A 19,475-nucleotide genomic window follows, 5' to 3' on the forward strand; every position below is an offset into this window, starting at 1 on the left:
TTCATGAAATGGGTTTCCATGGCCAAGCAGCTGCACACCAGCCTAAGATCACCATGTGCAATGCCAAGCGTTGCCTGGAGTGGTGTAAAGCTCGCCGCCATTGGACTCTGGAGCAGTGAAAACGCGTTCTCTGGAGTGATGAATCACGCTTCACCATCTGGCAGCCCAATGGACGAATCTGGGTTTGGCAGATGCCAGGAGATTGCTACCTGCCCCAATGCATAATGCAAACTGTAAAGTTTAGTGGAGGAGGAATAATGGTCTGGGGCTGTTTTTCATGGTTCGGGCTAGGCCCATTTGCTCCAGTGAATGGAAATCTTAATGCTACAGCATACAATGACATTCTAGACCAGGGGTCTAGAACTAAGGCAAACTAAGGCATGGCTTGGCAAGCCACCCCCCCACCCCAAAAAAATAAATAATTGATATATTTATTTTATAATTTTGAAGCCTTGGCTTGACATTTATTATCTCACATATATTCTTCAAGGATGAGGCAGACAAGGCTGAAGGAGTCATAGACCAAGCTAGGGTAAGACGAGGTAGCCAGATTTCAGAAAGGACAAACACTGCAGATAGCTACGCTATATTTCCTCAACTAAGAGCAACCAAGACCACAACACAAACCATAGCAGAGAAAACAAATAGCTTTGTTAAGAAACAGTTAGCTAGCTATGTCAGACCGTACACAGTCAATGGTTTAACCCGAAATGCACATGTAAACACAGCCTTGGTTGTGCACTGCCGTGTGCATATGCATTCTCGCTAGCATCAGACAATTTACCAGACTGACAGTATAGCTGTTTCAAACATCCAGAATAAATTCCAGCTCCATACTCTCCTTTCTCCTTGTCATTATAATCCAAATGTAACTCTGACTGATCAACACAGTGTCAAGTTACTTTTCAGTGTGTTCCCGAAAATCTGAAGTTGCCATTGTAGTAGAAACATGAGAGAAGGTGATACTCGCGACTGGCAACTGGCTAGCACAGTGTGATGACGCAATCATGATTTATGACATTGTTGGGATGGCAGCCTCAAAATGGCAGAAACAAAGAACCCCCCCAAAAAATCAAAAAAATAACTTTCTTCTAAAACTCGTCAGTCTATTCTTGTTCTGAGAAATTAAGGCTATTCCATGCGAGAAATTGCCAAAAAACGGAAGATCTCGTACAACGCTGTGCACTACTCCCTTCACAGAACAGCGCAAACTGGCTCTAACCAGAATAGAAAGAGGAGTAGGAGGCCCCGGTGCACAACTGAGCAAGAGGACAAATATATTAGAGTGTCTGGTTTGAGAAAGGCGCCTCACAGGTCCTCAACTGGCAGCTTAATTAAATAGTACCCGCAAAACACCAGTCTCAACGTCAACAGTGAAGAGGCTGACCTTCTAGGCAGAGTTGCAAAGAAAAAGCCATATCTCAGACTGCCCATCTTAATCTTTTCGTTTTATTGGCCAGTCTGAGATATGGCTTTTTCTTTGCAACTGCCTAGAAGGTCAGCATGATGCTGGAGGAGTGCTTGATGCCATCTGTCAAGCATGGTGGCGGCAATGTGATGGTCTGGGGTTGATTTGGTGGTGGGTTAGTGGGAGATTTGCACAGGGTAAAAGGGATCTTGAAGTAGGAAGGCTATCACTCCATTTTGCAACGCCATGCCATACCCTGTGGACGGCGCTTGATTGGAGCCAATTTCCTCCTACAATAGGACAATGACCCAAAGCACAGCTCCAAACTATGCAAGAACTATTTAGGGAAGAAGCAGTCAGTTGGTATTCTGTCTATAATGGAGTGGCCAGCACAGTCCCCGGATCTCGACCCTATTGAGCTGTTGTGCCCATCAGGACATTTCTAAGTGACCCCAAACTTTTGAACGGTAGTGTATATATATACACACACTTCTGTGAAAAAGTATTTGCCCCCCTTTCAAATGTTTTCTACTTTGCATGTATTTGATAGAGAATGTTATTGTAACGATCCCGGCAGTCTGAGTCGGGTCCTGTCTGGTGACTAGTTTTTCCTGTTCGTGATCTCCAGTTTCCCGAGGGTTCGGGAACGCTCCGGGGAGCTCTCTTGTTTTCCGCACCTGCATCCCATCAGCAATCTGCACACCTGGTCCTGATCATCACCCTTCTTAGGCTCTGGCCAAACATCCAGTTCCTGCCGGATCGTTAGCCATGAACAGTAGGTTTATCAGAGTATCAGTCCTAGAGCTTCTAGCGTTAGTTTTGTTGTTTTGTACCTTGTTGGTTTATTGTTGACTTACCTCCGTTTTTGTTCCATCTCCAGTCACTCGTCCGGAACCCTCACCCTACCTCTGCCTGATGGTCGGCGGCTGCCGAGCCATCATTGGACCAACAACTGCACCCTCAACAACTCATCCACGCCGCCCGCTCTGTTCCCTGGATTATCCTGCACCTTTGTTGAATCTGTAATAAACCCTCACCTTCGTTCAACTCTCCTTGTCCTGGTCTGCTTCTGGGTTCTGTCTGAGGGAACCGTGACAGAACGATCCGGCCAGTAATGAACCCAGCGGACCTGGACTCTGTTCGCCATGCCATTACCCATCAGGAGAAGATGTTGGGCCATCATAGCACGGTACTACAGGAGATCGCGTTGTCAGTTCGGAACCTTTCTACCGGTCTGACGGAGGTCCAGAACCAACGCAAGTTTCCGGTGGAGGATCCACTACCGGTTTCACCCATCTCGCCTGCCGCTTCTGGAGCTGTGTCCTTCCGTGAGCCCGAGGTTCCGACGCCGGATAGATATGAGGGGGAGCTGGGAAGATGCCGTTCCTTCCTTATGCAGTGTGGATTAGTGTTCGATCTACAGCCCTACTCTTATGCCACAGACAAGGCTAGGATAGCCTTTGTGATTGCGTTGCTGCGTGGTCGAGCGCTGGAGTGGGCTTCAGCCGTTTGGGAACGACAAGACCCCTGCATGGCTTCATACCAGGGGTTCACGGCCGAGATGAGGAAGCTCTTCGACCATTCCGTCCGAGGGAGGGACGCAGCTAGGCGCCTGTTTTCGCTTCACCAAGGAACTCGCAGCGTGGCCGACTTCGTGATCGAGTTCAAGACGTTGGCGGTGGAGAGTGGGTGGAACGAGGAGTCTCTGCAAGCGGCCTTTTACCAGGGTCTGTCGGAGCAGCTCAAGGATGAGTTGATCTCCTATCCGGAGCCTAGTGACCTGGACAGCTTGGTAGCCTTGTCTATTCGGGTGGATAATCGAGTCCGAGAGCGAAGGAGGGAGAAGCAATGGGGTCCGTCCAATCGATCAGCTTCTCAGTTCCCAGTCGGGTCGGGTGGTGGACCAGAACACGTCGATCATTCTCCACCACAATGGATTAGTGGAGGAGGTCCTCTCTCCCGATTCTGAACCCATGCAAGTGGGGCGGCACGGGTTAACCAAGGAGGAGCGTCAACATAGACGTAAGACCAACTGCTGCCTCTACTGTGGTAGCTCGGGACATTACATCTCCACTTGTTCCCGGCGGTCGTCAAACTGCCCGGCTCGCTAAAGTTGGGAGGACTTTTAGCGAGCCAGTTTCAACCTCTCAGTACCTCTGTCAGACCCCGTTTCCCGGCTACCCTTGTGAACAGGAATCAGAGCTTAGCGCTTAACGCTTTTATCGATTCAGGTGCCGATGGAAGCTTTCTTGATGCCGAGTTGGTGGAACAGCTGGGGCTTTCCAAGGAGCAATTGCCGGAAGCCATTGAAGCGACCACTCTGAACGGCAGTAGTCTGGCACGTATCACGATGAGGACTGAACCGGTTAAGATGCGGTTGTCGGGGAATCATTCTGAGATGATTTCATTCTTCATTCTGCCGTCTTCCCATGTTCCTCTGGTCCTTGGATACCCCTGGCTGAAGGAACACAATCCCACGTTCGATTGGGTGACGGGCAAGGTAACGAGTTGGAGCCTTGATTGTCATGCTAACTGTCTCAAGACTGCCTGCCCCCATTCGGTTCCCAGTCAGGTGATTGAGGCTAAACCCCCAGATTTGTCCCTGGTTCCCGAGACATATCACGATTTGGGGGAAGTTTTCAGTAAGCAGAAGGCTCTGTCACTCCCTCCCCACCGACCATATGATTGTGCCATCAACCTGGTTCCTGGAGCTGTCTACCCCAAGGGAAGGTTATACAGTATCTCCCGACCTGAACGTGAGGCGTTGGAGACCTACATCAAGGAGTCCCTAGCTGCTGGTCTCGTTCGTCCCTCGTCATCACCCCTGGGGGCAGGATTCTTCTTTGTGGGTAAGAAGGATGGCTCTCTTCGACCGTGTATTGATTATCGGGGGTTGAATGACATCACGGTCAAGAACAAGTATCCCCTGCCCTTGATGAGTTCTGCCTTCGACTCCTTACAGGGTGCTACGGTGTTCACTAAGCTAGACCTACGCAATGCGTATCACCTGGTCCGGATCAGAGAGGGGGGACGAGTGGTTGACGGGTTTCAATACACCGATGGGTCACTTCGAGTATCAGGTGATGCCGTTTGGACTGACCAATGCTCCAGCGGTATTCCAGAGTATGGTGAACGACGTCCTGAGAGATATGATCGGTCTCTTTGTGTTTGTTTACCTGGATGACATTCTGATCTTCTCGAAGGAACCTTCCGACCACGTCCAGCATGTCCGGCAGGTTCTGCAGCGATTGTTGGAGAATCGCCTGTTCGTGAAGGCCGAGAAGTGCGAGTTTCACGCCCACACGACATCCTTTCTCGGGTACATCATCTCCAGGGGAGAGATTAGGATGGACCAGGAGAAGGTTAGAGCGGTTCTGGAATGGGCCCAGCCCGGTACGAGATTGCAGCTCCAGAGATTTTTGGGGTTTGCGAATTTCTACCGCAGATTCATCCGGGATTACAGCCGTGTGGCCGCTCCATTAACTGCCTTGACTTCCAGTATCAGGACCTTCAAGTGGAATCCGGAGGCGGATCGAGCGTTTCTGGATTTGAAGAGGCGATTCACCAACGCACCGATTCTCTCTCAACCGGACACGGCCCGTCAGTTCGTCGTTGAAGTGGACGCGTCTGATGTGGGAGTTGGCGCCATCCTGTCGCAGCGATGCTCCACGGACAGTAAACTCCATCCCTGCGCCTACTACTCTCGTCGCCTTTCGCCTGCGGAGAGGAATTACGATGTGGGTAACCGGGAGCTTCTCGCGGTGAAACTTGCCTTGGAGGAGTGGCGCCACTGGTTGGAGGGGGCGGAGCAACCGTTTATTGTCTGGACTGACCACAAGAATCTTGCTTACGTGCAATCGGCTAAACGTCTCAACTCCCGTCAGGCCAGGTGGGCGTTGTTTTTCGGACGATTCAAGTTTGTCCTGACGCTCCGACCTGGATCTAAGAACGGCAAGGCGGACGCCTTGTCCCGGATGTTCTCCAAGACGGAGGAGAGTGGGTCCAAGACCGAGACAATTCTCCCCCGGAACTGCGTCGTGGGAGCAGTTATGTGGAAGATTGAGGAGGAGGTGCTGGCGGCCCTTCGGACTCAGCCCGGTCCCGGTAACGGTCCACCCGGTCGGTTGTTTGTGCCTGAGTCGGTTCGTCCTGCGGTCCTCAAATGGTCCCACGCCAGTAAGATGGCTTGTCACCCTGGCGTGGCTCGGACAATGGCGTTTCTTCGCAGACGTTTTGGTGGCCTGCCATGGCCGAGGATACTCGGGGTTTTGTTGCTGCCTGTCCAGTGTGTGCGCAGAATAAGAGTACCAATCGGCCCAGCTCTGGACTACTTCACCCCCTTCCTATTCCCCGCGACCATGGTCGCATCTGGCCCTGGACTTCGTCACTGGGTTGCCCGCTTCTGAGGGGAACACGGTCGTTCTGACTATCGTGGACAGATTCAGCAAGTTCGCCCACTTTGTGCCAATTGCCAAGCTTCCCTCTGCCTCGGAGACGTCCGAGATCCTGGTTAGGGAGGTTTTCAGGGTCCACGGTTTGCCCAGTGATATCGTTTCCGACCGTGGCCCTCAGTTTACCTCTGCTGTCTGGAAGTCCTTCTGTTTGGCCATTGGAGCTACAGTCAGTCTCACATCTGGTTTTCACCCCCAATCCAATGGTCAGGCGGAGAGAGCCAACCAGAAGATGGAATCCACGCTACGCTGTCTGGTCTCTTCCAACCCCACCTCCTGGGTCTCTCAGTTGCCTTGGGTTGAGTATGCCCACAATACTCTCCCCTACATCTGCCACTGGGATGTCTCCCTTCCAGTGCCTGTATGGCTACCAACCTCCCTTGTTCCCTTCTCAGGAGAAGGAGCTCTCAGTGCCTTCTGTTCAGGCCCATATTCGGCCGTTGCCACCGGACCTGGCATCGGGCCAGAAAGGCACTCCTTAGAGTTTCGGACCGGTATCAGCTCCAGGCGAATCGTCGCCGGATCCCCGCTCCCACCTACACCATCGGAGATAGGGTCTGGTTGGCCACACGGGATCTTCCTTTACGGACTGAGTCTAGGAAGTTGTTACCGAGTTCATTGGTCCGTTTGTGGTGGAGAAGGTGATCAATCCAGTGGCAGTTCGACTCAAACTACCGAGGACGCTCAGAGTCCATCCCACCTTTCATGTCTCCTGCCTCAAGCCTGTCTTCCTCAGTCCTCTGTTGCCTCCTCCGCCTCCTCCTCCTCCTCCTCGGATGATCGGAGGTGGTCCTGCCTACACGGTGCGTCGCATCATGGATTCCAGACGGCGGGGCCGGGGTTTCCAGTATCTCGTGGACTGGGAGGGGTATGGTCCTGAAGAGAGGAGTTGGATTCCGCGGCGACAGGTCCTAGATGCTGACCTCATCAGTGATTTCTACCGCCTCCATCCTGGCGCTCCGGGAGGTCCGCCCGGTGGCGTTCGTCGGAGGGGGGTACTGTAACGATCCCGGCAGTCTGAGTCGGGTCCTGTCTGGTGACTAGTTTTTCCTGTTCGTGATCTCCAGTTTCCCGAGGGTTCGGGAACGCTCCGGGGAGCTCTCTTGTTTTCCGCACCTGCATCCCATCAGCAATCTGCACACCTGGTCCTGATCATCACCCTTCTTAGGCTCTGGCCAAACATCCAGTTCCTGCCGGATCGTTAGCCATGAACAGTAGGTTTATCAGAGTATCAGTCCTAGAGCTTCTAGCGTTAGTTTTGTTGTTTTGTACCTTGTTGGTTTATTGTTGACTTACCTCCGTTTTTGTTCCATCTCCAGTCACTCGTCCGGAACCCTCACCCTACCTCTGCCTGATGGTCGGCGGCTGCCGAGCCATCATTGGACCAACAACTGCACCCTCAACAACTCATCCACGCCGCCCGCTCTGTTCCCTGGATTATCCTGCACCTTTGTTGAATCTGTAATAAACCCTCACCTTCGTTCAACTCTCCTTGTCCTGGTCTGCTTCTGGGTTCTGTCTGAGGGAACCGTGACAGTTATCAGATCTTCAACCAAAACCTGATATTAGATAAAGGGAACCTGAGTGAACAAATAACACAACAGTTACATACTTATTTCATTTATTTCATGAACAAAGTTATGCAACACCCAATGCCCCAGTGTGAAAAAGTAATTTTCCCCTTACACTCCATAACTGGTTGTGCCACCTTTAGCTGCAATGGAAGGAATTTTGGCCTACTCTTCCATGCAGAACTGCTATAACTAACCAACATTTGTGGGTTTTCAAGCATGAACTGCTCGTTTCAAGTCCTGCCACAACATCTCAATTGGGATTAGGTCTGGACTTTGACTAGGCCATTCCAGAACTTCAAATGTGTTGCTTTTTAACCATTTTCATGTAGACTTGATTGTATGTTTTTGATCGTTTTCTTGCTGCATGACCTAGCTGCGCTTCAGCTTCAGCTCACAGACGGAAGGCCTGACATTCTCCTGTAGAATTCTCTGATACAGAGCAGAAGTCGTCCAGGTCCTGAGGCAGCAAAGCATCCCCAAACCATCACACTACCACCATGATGCTTGACTGTTGGTATGAGGTTCTTACTGTGGAATGCAGTGTTTGGTTTTCGCCAGGCATAATGGGACCCATGTCGTCCAAAAAGTTATACTTTTGAATCATCTGTCCATAGAACATTATTCCAAGAGTCTTGATGATCATCCAGGTGCATTTTGGCAAATTTGAGTCAACTTTTTAGAGGACATGGCTGTGTGCAATAATAGTGGTTAACATGATTTTTGAATGACAACCTCATCTCTGTACCCCACACATACAATAAGGTCCCTCAGTCGAGCAGTGAATTTCTAACACAGATTCAACCACAAAGACCAAGGAGGTTTTCCAATGCCTAGCAAAGAAGGGCACCTATTCGTAGATGGGTAAAAAAAAAAAAAGCATACATTGAATATCCCTTTGAGCATGGTGCAGTTATTAATTACACTTTGGATAGTGTATCAATACACCCAGTCACTACAAAGATACAGGCGTCCTGCCTAACTCAGTTGCTGGAGAGGAAGGAAACCGCTCAGGGATTTCACCATGAGGCCAATGGTGTCTTTAAAACAGTTACAGAGATTAATAGCTGTGATAGGAGAAAACTGAGGATGGATCAACAACATTGTAATTACTCCCCAATACTAACATAAATGACAGAGTGAAAAGAAGGAAGCCTGCACAGAATAAAAAATATTCCAAAACAGGCATCCTGTTCGCAACAAGGCACTAAAGTAATATTGCAAAAACTGTGGCAAAGCAATTAACTTTTTGTCAGCTCCCGAGTGGCGCAGTGGTCTAAGGCACTGCATCGCAGTGCTAGCTGTGCCACTAGAGATCCTGGTTCGAATCCAGGCTCTGTCGTAGCCGGCTGCGACCGGGAGACCCATGGGGCGGCGCACAATTGGCCCAGCGTCGTCCAGGGAATGGCCGGCAGGGATGTAGCTCAGTTGGTAGAGCATGGCGTTTGCAATGCCAGGGTTGTGGGTTCAATTCCCATGGGGGGCCAGTATGAAAAATAATAATGTATGCACTAACTGTAAGTCGCTCTGGATAAGAGCGTCTGCTAAATGACAAAAATGTAAATGTCATGAATACAAAGTGTTATGTTTGGGGAAAATCCAATACTACACATAACTGAGTACCAATCTCCATATTTTCAAGCATAGTCGTGGCTGCATCATGTTATGGGTATGCTTGTAATCGTTAAGGACTGGGGAGTTTTTCAGGATGAAAAAGAAACGGAATGGAGCTAAGTACAGGCAAAATCCTAGAGGAAAAACCCGAATTCACCTTTCAGCAGGACAATAACCTAAAACACAAGTCAGAATCTACTCTGGAGTTGCTTACCAAGAAGACAGTGAATATTCCTGAGTGGTTGAGTTACCGTTTTTACTTAAGTCTGCATGAAAATCTATGGCAAGACTTGAAAATGATTGTCTAGCAATGATCAACCAATTTGACAGAGCTTGAAGAATTATGAAAATAATAATGGGCAAATATTGTACAATCCAGGTATGCAAAGCACTTAGATACTTACCCAGAAAGACTAACAGCTGTTATCGCTGCCAAAGGTGATTCTAACATGTATTGACTCAGGGGTGTGTTATGAAAACTTTATCATTATGGGGTATTATGTGTAGGTAGGTGAGAACACCCCCCAATTTAATCAATTTTTGAAGGCACTGTATATATACAGTATATATCATTAGGCTGTATGTATTTTTAGATATAGGCCTATTGTAAATGTGTATTATTGTAGCCATCTTTATTTCAAAAATATATACAAATACAAACAATTTAAGCTACATATTCATGAACTGTCCATTAATCAGCACAGCAATTGATAAAACAGGATCATGTTAGCAAAACAAGTGACCTTATGTCAATATTACACAGGTAAGCTAACGGTTACAGAATCAGGAATGGAGAAAGGCTCTATAGACCTCTATATACAGTAAGTGACTATGTCCAACACACCACCACCTGTTGTTATATTGGGCACCTACTGACCAAAAAAATACGTAATAAAAAAGATGACAAATCTCAATGACATTGCTAAAATAAAGGTTTAAGGAAATACAGGCAGCCACCACATTACTACAAGACAAAATCACGCAATCAAGCCTGGTGGTCTTAAAAGCAAAGCTTTCTTTCATATAAAAAAAAGCTTAGAGTGGTGTTTGAATAATCCAATACTTTATCTTTGCGGTACAAATCACATTATTTTGGGAGCACCTCCTCTAAGAGTATGAACGAGGCTGTTTGAGATGGTTCAAATCCTCTGCCTACACATTGTTTGAAGTACAATAGACCAACATAGCTACTGTCGTAGGTCAAAGCTGCACTGTAAATATTTTCCCTGTAAATTTACAGCATTATACTGGCAGCAGATATGCCAGGTAAATACTGTAATTCTGCTTTACAGCAGGGATTATGTATAACGTTTTATAGTAAGAAAAACCATGGTGTATTATACAACTACAGTAATTTGCTGGTAACTCTGCTGCCAGTATAATGCTGTAAATTTAAAGTACAGCATGTTACCGTAATCAGGTTACCGTAATCAGTTTTACTCTTACTGTAATATGTTCTCGGTAATTGTAATAAATGAATGAATGAATGCATGAATTAATTCAATTCATTGAGGGGAGGCAGAGTTTGTATTTTACAGTATTGCATGGGGTTGGCAAAAGCAGGTTGGCTGCCAATGTGTTTACATATTACAGCATATCAAATATGAATATTTGGTCTTTAATATCACTTGCACGTCTAGAGGCCTTAACAAAGGCTTCCAAACTTTGTAGTGACTACAGGGCAAAACAGACCAAGGACATGGCAAAATCTCAATCATTAAAGGTTTGCGGCTTGCTGCCACTCCAATCTGTCCCCTATACACATTTAATTATTGAGGCACTACTACCACATATCAGTTAAATTGTTACAGTATTCTCACTCACGGGTTCAACAAATAAAGCCTCTTACAAGGCACGCCTCAAAATATGTTAATGAAGCAGAAACAACAATACCATGCACCCACTAGTGGTCAAAAGGTTTGTGGCCCTCCGAAAATACGGTAGGGTACTATATTCTGTGGGGGCGAATTACAGTACAATTTGAAATAGAGTACTTTACAGAAATGTATACTGTTAAACCAACATTTCATTGGAATTTACAGTATCATTAACCAGTTACGCCTGCATTGTGATTTAAGTCTATTTACTGTAAATAACTAATACGGTAAATTTTTGTTCGTTTTATTCTTTAATACTGTATTTTTTAACAGTGTACCCAGCAGCTGCTGAAAATATTCTTCCACTTCACCGCCACTTTAAGAAGATATTTACTAAAATAGTTGGAGCTTCATTCGTCTCATCTGACAGCATGAGGTTGGCCCCTAAAACTGAAAATGTTAATCTACAGCAGGCATAAGCTATTACTGTAAAGAAATACATAATGTTAGATTAATCTTTACAGGAGGCTTCCAATTACAGTTAATAACAGTATTTTTCTGAATTTTACCAATAATGCAACACAATCTATAGCATTAATTCTGTAAACACATTTAATACTGGGTATTTCACTGTTGAAATTACAGAGAAGTAACACACACACACACACAGCCCTAATACATTAGATATGATCAGAGAACTTATTCAGGGTAGAAGGAGGGGGGAAACATGTCTCGCTAGGCTCCACATTTATAATTACAATTACATTAACCTTTGCCTCACTAGATCAGGAACCTCATCGCCAATTCATTTCAGGGCAAGACCTTCTTAAAGGATTATTCTGAATCTCCAACTAATAGACATTTATAGGGGGTAAAATCATTCATGGAATGGCTAGAAAAACATGCTGTCAAAAGTTACACTGTAAAAATAGAGAGCAACTCAAACGCCAAATGCTCAATATAGCCACATGAACAAATGAAAAGCACCAGAAGGTTTCCTTCCTGCTGAAGCTTGTCAGTAGAGAGAGAGACAGAGAACTGAGAAGAGACAAAAGTGTGAGTTTCAAACTGAGATAAATTAATTAGAAGACTTGTAACGATCCCGGCAGTCTGAGTCGGGTCCTGTCTGTGGACTAGTTTTTCTGCTCGGGATCTCCAGTTTCCCGAGGGTTCTGGAACGCTCCGGGGAGCTCTCTTGATTTCCGCACCTGCATCCCATCAGCAATCTGCACACCTGGTCCTGATCATCACCCTTCTTAGGCTCTGGCCTAACATCCATTCCCTGCCGGATCGTTAGCCATGAACAGTAGGTTTACCAGAGTATCAGTCTTAGAGCCTAGCGTTAGTTTTGTTGTTTTTGCACCTTGTTGTTTACTTACCTCCGTTTTGTTCCATCTGCAGTCACCCGTCCGGAACCTTCATCCAACCTCTGCCTGGTGGTCGGCGGCTGCCGACCCATGATGGGATCAACCACTGCACCCCCAACAACTAATCAACGCCGCCCGCTCTGTTCCCTGGATTATTCAGCATCACTCTTGAATTGTAAATAAACACTCACCTTCGTTTCAACTTACCTTGTCCTGGTCTGCTTCTGGGTTCTGGCTTTGCAACTCGTGACAGAACGATCCGGCCAGTAATGAACCCAGCGGACCTGGACTCTGTTCGCCATGCCATTACCCATCAGGAGAAGATGTTGGGCCATCATAGCACGGAGCTACAGGAGATCGCGTTGGCAGTTCGGAACCTTTCTACCGGTCTGACGGAGGTCCAGAACCAGCGCAAGTTTCCGGTGGAGGATCCACTACCGGTTTCACCCATCTCGCCTGCCGCGTCTGGAGCGGTGTCCTTCCGTGAGCCCAAGGTTCCGACGCCGGATAAATATGAGGGGGAGCTGGGAAGATGCCGTTCTTTCCTTATGCAGTGTGGGTTAGTGTTCGATCTACAGCCCTACTCTTATGCCACAGACAAGGCTAGGATAGCCTTTGTGATTGAGTTGCTGCGTGGTCGAGCGCTGGAGTGGGCTTCAGCCGTTTGGGAACGACAAGACCCCTGCATGGCTTCATACCAGGGGTTCACGGCCGAGATGAGGAAGCTCTTCGACCATTCCGTCCGAGGGAGGGACGCAGCTAGGCGCCTGTTTTCGCTTCACCAAGGAACTCGCAGCGTGGCCGACTTCGTGATCGAGTTCAAGACGTTGGCTGTGGAGAGTGGGTGGAATGAGGAGTCTCTGCAAGCGGCCTTTTACCAGGGTCTGTCGGAGCAGCTCAAGGATGAGCTGATCTCCTATCCGGAGCCTAGTGACCTGGACAGCTTGGTAGCCTTGTCTATTCGGGTGGATAATCGAGTCCGAGAGCGAAGGAGGGAGAAGCAATGGGGTCCGTCCAATCGATCAGCTTCTCAGTTCCCAGTCGGGTCGGGTGGTGGACCAGAACACGTCGATCATTCTCCACCACAAAGGATTAGTGGAGAGGTCCTCTCTCCCGATTCTGAACCCATGCAAGTGGGGGCGGCACGGGTTAACCAAGGAGGAGCGTCAACATAGACGTAAGACCAACTGCTGCCTCTACTGTGGTAGCTCGGGACATTACATCTCCACTTGTTCCCGGCGGTCGTCAAACTGCCCGGCTCGCTAAAGTTGGGAGGACTTTTAGCGAGCCAGTTTCAACCTCTCAGTACCTCTGTCAGACCCCGTTTCCCGGCTACCCTTGTGAACAGGAATCAGAGCTTAGCGATTAACGCTTTTATCGATTCAGGTGCCGATGGAAGCTTTCTTGATGCCGAGTTGGTGGAACAGCTGGGGCTTTCCAAGGAGCAATTGCCGGAAGCCATTGAAGCGACCACTCTGAACGGCAGTAGTCTGGCACGTATCACGATGAGGACGGAACCGGTGAAGATGCTGTTGTCGGGGAATCATTCGGAGATGATTTCATTCTTCATTCTGCCGTCTTCCCATGTTCCTCTGGTCCTTGGATACCCCTGGCTGAAGGAACACAATCCCACGTTCGATTGGGTGACGGGCAAGGTAACGAGTTGGAGCCTTGATTGTCATGCTAACTGTCTCAAGACTGCCTGTCCCCATTCGGTTCCCAGTCAGGTGATTGAGGCTAAACCCCCAGATTTGTCCCTGGTTCCCGAGACATATCACGATTTGGGGGAAGTGTTCAGTAAGCAGAAGGCTCTGTCACTCCCTCCCCACCGACCATATGATTGTGCCATCAACCTGTTCCCTGGAGCTGTCTACCCCAAGGGAAGGTTATACAGTATCTCCCGACCTGAACGTGAGGCTTTGGAGACCTACATCAAGGAGTCCCTAGCTGCTGGTCTCGTTCGTCCCTCGTCATCACCCCTGGGGGCAGGATTCTTCTTTGTGGGTAAGAAGGATGGCTCTCTTCGACCGTGTATTGATTATCGGGGGTTGAATGACATCACGGTCAAGAACAAGTATCCCCTGCCCTTGATGAGTTCTGCCTTCGACTCCTTACAGGGTGCTACGGTGTTCACCAAGCTAGACCTACGCAATGCGTATCACATGGTCCGGATCAGAGAGGGAGACGAGTGGTTGACGGGTTTCAATACACCGATGGGTCACTTCGAGTATCAGGTGATGCCGTTTGGACTGACCAATGCTCCAGCGGTATTCCAGAGTATGGTGAACGACGTCCTGAGAGATATGATCGGTCTCTTTGTGTTTGTTTACCTGGATGACATTCTGATCTTCTCGAAGGAACCTTCCGACCACGTCCAGCATGTCCGGCAGGTTCTGCAGCAATTGTTGGAGAATCGCCTGTTCGTGAAGGCCGAGAAGTGCGAGTTTCACGCCCACACGACATCCTTTCTCGGGTACATCATCTCCAGGGGAGAGATTAGGATGGACCAGGAGAAGGTTAGAGCGGTTCTGGAATGGGCCCAGCCCGGTACGAGATTGCAGCTCCAGAGATTTTTGGGGTTTGCGAATTTCTACCGCAGATTCATCCGGGATTACAGCCGTGTGGCCGCTCCGTTAACTGCCTTGACTTCCAGTATCAGGAGCTTCAAGTGGAATCCGGAGGCGGATCGAGCGTTTCTGGATTTGAAGAGGCGATTCACCAACGCACCGATTCTCTCTCAACCGGACACGGCCCGTCAGTTCGTCGTTGAAGTGGACGCGTCTGATGTGGGAGTTGGCGCCATCCTGTCGCAGCGATGCTCCACGGACAGTAAGCTCCATCCCTGCGCCTACTACTCTCGTCGCCTTTCGCCTGCGGAGAGGAATTACGATGTGGGTAACCGGGAGCTTTCGCGGTGAAACTTGCCTTGGAGGAGTGGCGCCACTGGTTGGAGGGGCGGAGCAACCGTTTATTGTCTGGACTGACCACAAGAATCTTGCTTACGTGCAATCGGCTAGACGTCTCAACTCCCGTCAGGCCAGGTGGTCGTTGTTTTTCGGACGATTCAATTTTTTCCCTGACGTTCCGACCTGGATCTAAGAACGGCAAGGCGGACGCCTTGTCTCGGATGTTCTCCAAGACGGAGGAGGGTGGGTCCAAGACCGAGACAATTCTCCCCGGAACTGCGTCGTGGGAGCTGTTAGGTGGAGGATTGAGGAGGAGGTGATGGCGGCTCTTCGGACGCAGCCCGGTCCCGTAACGGTCCACCCGGTCGGTTGTTTGTGCCTGAGTCGGTTCGGTCCTGCGGTCCTCAAATGGTCCCACGCCAGCAAGATGGCTTGTCACCCTGGCGTGGCTCGGACGATGGCGTTTCTTCGCAGACGTTTTTGGTGGCCTGCCATGGCCGAGGATACTCGGGGTTATGTTGCTGCCTGTCCAGTGTGTGCGCAGAATAAGGGTACCAATCGGCCCAGCTCTGGACTACTTCACCCCCTTCCTATTCCCCGGCGACCATGTTCGCATCTGGCCCTGGACTTTGTCACTGGGTTGCCCGCTTCTGAGGGGAACACGGTCGTTCTGACTATCGTGGACAGATTCAGCAAGTTCGCCCACTTTGTGCCAATTGCCAAGCTTCCCTCTGCCTCGGAGACGTCCGAGATCCTGGTTAGGGAGGTTTTCAGGGTCCACGGGTTGCCCAGTGATATCGTTTTCCGACCGTGGCCCTCAGTTTACCTCTGCTGTCTGGAAGTCCTTCTGTTTGGCCATTGGAGCTACAGTCAGTCTCACATCTGGTTTTCACCCCCAATCTAATGGTCAGGCGGAGAGAGCTAACCAGAAGATGGAATCCACGCTACGCTGCCTGGCCTCTTCCAACCCCACCTCCTGGGTCTCTCAGTTGCCTTGGGTTGAGTATGCCCACAATACTCTCCCTACATCTGCCACTGGGATGTCTCCCTTCCAGTGCCTGTATGGCTACCAACCTCCCTTGTTCCCTTCTCAGGAGAAGGAGCTCTCAGTGCCTTCTGTTCAGGCCCATATTCGTCGTTGCCACCGGACCTGGCATCGGGCCAGAAAGGCACTCCTTAGAGTTTCGGACCGGTATCAGCTCCAGGCGAATCGTCGCCGGATCCCCGCTCCCACCTACACCATCGGAGATAGGGTCTGGTTGGCCACACGGGATCTTCCTTTACGGACTGAGTCTAGGAAGTTGTTACCGAAGTTCATTGGTCCGTTTGTGGTGGAGAAGGTGATCAATCCGGTGGCAGTTCGACTCAAACTCCCGAGGACGCTCAGAGTCCATCCCACCTTTCATGTCTCCTGCCTCAAGCCTGTTCTCCTCAGTCCTCTGTTGCCTCCTCCGCCTCCTCCTCCTCCTCCTCGGATGATCGGAGGTGGTCCTGCCTACACGGTGCGACGCATCATGGATTCCAGACGGCGGGGCCGGGGTTTCCAGTATCTCGTGGACTGGGAGGGGTATGGTCCTGAGGAGAGGAGTTGGATTCCGCGGCGACAGATCCTAGATGCTGACCTCATCCGTGACTTCTACCGCCTCCATCCTGGCGCTCCGGGGAGTCCGCCCGGTGGCGTTCGTCGGAGGGGGGTACTGTAACGATCCCGGCAGTCTGAGTCGGGTCCTGTCTGTGGACTAGTTTTTCTGCTCGGGATCTCCAGTTTCCCGAGGGTTCTGGAACGCTCCGGGGAGCTCTCTTGATTTCCGCACCTGCATCCCATCAGCAATCTGCACACCTGGTCCTGATCATCACCCTTCTTAGGCTCTGGCCTAACATCCATTCCCTGCCGGATCGTTAGCCATGAACAGTAGGTTTACCAGAGTATCAGTCTTAGAGCCTAGCGTTAGTTTTGTTGTTTTTGCACCTTGTTGTTTACTTACCTCCGTTTTGTTCCATCTGCAGTCACCCGTCCGGAACCTTCATCCAACCTCTGCCTGGTGGTCGGCGGCTGCCGACCCATGATGGGATCAACCACTGCACCCCCAACAACTAATCAACGCCGCCCGCTCTGTTCCCTGGATTATTCAGCATCACTCTTGAATTGTAAATAAACACTCACCTTCGTTTCAACTTACCTTGTCCTGGTCTGCTTCTGGGTTCTGGCTTTGCAACTCGTGACAAGACTTCAGAACAGACCGAGAATGACTCATTAAATAGTTGCTGTCTTTTGCTTAATGACTCTTTCCTCATGTTGGGTTTCTTGGGATGCTGCTAATGATGCAGTGTGTGTGTGTGTATGTGTTTGCACGTGTGTGAGTTGAGTGTGTGTCTGTGTGTGAGTGTATGTGTGTGTGTGGTGATTAGACAGACAGATATGATATGAGGCACACAGTCCTGCGTCCTGTATCTATTCACCTGACACATTATACAAAACTGAGCAGCGATAATGCCTTCCAAAATTAATACAAGTGTGCAGAGGTAGCCGTACACAACCACACACACACACACACACACACACACACCTCTAGGCATTTAATACTTTAGGATGATAAAGATCACTGTAATAAAGTCTTCCAGTCAGAAAGAGACAGACATATTTGATATTCTAATTTCATTTAACCTTTCAGTACACACTGATGAACAGTGTCTCAACTCAAGTCAAAACTCATTTAGCAATGGGTCCCAAATGGCACCGTATTCCCTATATAGTGCACTACTTTTGTCCAGGGCCCATCGAGCTCTCGGCAAAAGTAATACACTTTGGAATAGGGTGCCATTTGGAACACACACAGTGTCTCAACTCATCTAGTAGAGCAAAAATGAACTCTCTCCTTTATCTGATAATAACAAAATACACAAATAACATTTTGACCATTCGATATTTTTATATACACTGAGTGTACAAAACATTAGGAAGACCTGCTCTTTCCTTGACAGACTGACCAAGTGAATCCTGGTGAAAGCTATGATCCCTTATTGATGTCACCTGTTAAATCCACTTCAATCAGTGTAGATGAAGGGAAGGAGACAAGTTAAAGAAGGATTTTTAAGCCTTGAGACAATTGAGACATGGATTGTGTACGTGTGCCATTCAGAGGGTGAATGGGAAGACAAAATGTTTAAGTGCCTTTGAACAGGGTATGGTAGTAAGTGCCAGGCGCACCAGTTTGAGTGTGTCGAGAACTGCAACGCTGCTGGGTTTTCATGCTCAACAGTTTCCCGTGTGTATCAAGAATGGTCCACCACCCAAAGGACATCCAGCCAACTTGACACAACTGTGGGAAGCATTGGAGTCAACATGGGTCAGCATCCCTGTGGAACACTTTCGACACATTGTAGAGTCCATGCCCCGACGAAATGAGGCTGTTCTGAGGGCAAAAGGGGGTGCAACTCAATAATAGGAAGTGTGCTCCTAATGTTTTGTGCACTCAGTGTATATTATATATTATATTATTATTGTTTGTAGATATTGATATAAATCATTTTACTGTGGTTTTGAGTGGTTCAGTACAAGTGTTGAACCATGTCTTAACATGTGCGAGAGCCATAGACCAGTGGTTCCCAACGTTTTTCAGTTATTGCTCTACCCGGAGAACCCCTGAAGTACCCCCTCATGTGCATTTTACCAGTAGGCCTATGGTCTCATGAGCCTTCTCAAGTACCCCCTGTGGATAGGCCAAGTACCCCCAGGTGTGTGTGTGTGTGTGTCTGTGTGTGTGTCTGCTTGTGCTTGTGCGTGTGTGTGCAGAGCAAATTGGCCAGTGTAACCGGAGTTATTGTTTTGACACTGTGGAGAGTAAAACAGAACATTATCATATACATTTTTCTAAACTAATCTAATCAGTTAGTTACATTTATTGCCCCCATTATTGAAATGGTTGTTCCGGTTTAAATGGTTTAGGTAGTGTTTTTTATGAAGTCTCCTAACCCTGACAGTCATTCTGAATGCAGGTTGTGGGTGAATAAAAATTCCTACTGTTGGATATCCTAACTCTGGCTGGATTCCAATAGGAATTACACATCACTGCAAGCCAGGATAATGTGACTTGCAGGCCTGATGTGTCCTGTAAACCAGGAGTTTCCTAACACCACTGTGTTGGAGTAAAACCAGGCCAATAAGTAAGGCTTTACAATATATGTAATGTATTGTCATAGTTTAATTTAAATGATAACATTCACCCAGGAACTCACTTGGTGAAAGCCACAGGCTTTTAAAAGGAAATACTTCAACAACCATGTCTCTGTCGCTAACAAATACAGTCATGGGTGTTAGTTAACTATACTATTTACTCAAAA

General features: G+C 48.6%; 1 protein-coding gene across 1 annotated transcript in view; it reads right to left on the reverse strand.

Annotated features, from left to right (window-relative positions):
• Positions 1-19,475, reverse strand: part of macrod2 (mono-ADP ribosylhydrolase 2) — a gene marked incomplete at its 3' end in the record, with an annotated part of 1,170,384 nt that overhangs the window by 245,876 nt on the left and 905,033 nt on the right. The gene's annotated exons all lie outside the window — the stretch shown is intronic.

This window comes from Coregonus clupeaformis, chromosome 1 (genome assembly GCF_020615455.1).
Source record: "Coregonus clupeaformis isolate EN_2021a chromosome 1, ASM2061545v1, whole genome shotgun sequence".
NCBI classification, from domain to species: domain Eukaryota; kingdom Metazoa; phylum Chordata; class Actinopteri; order Salmoniformes; family Salmonidae; genus Coregonus; species Coregonus clupeaformis.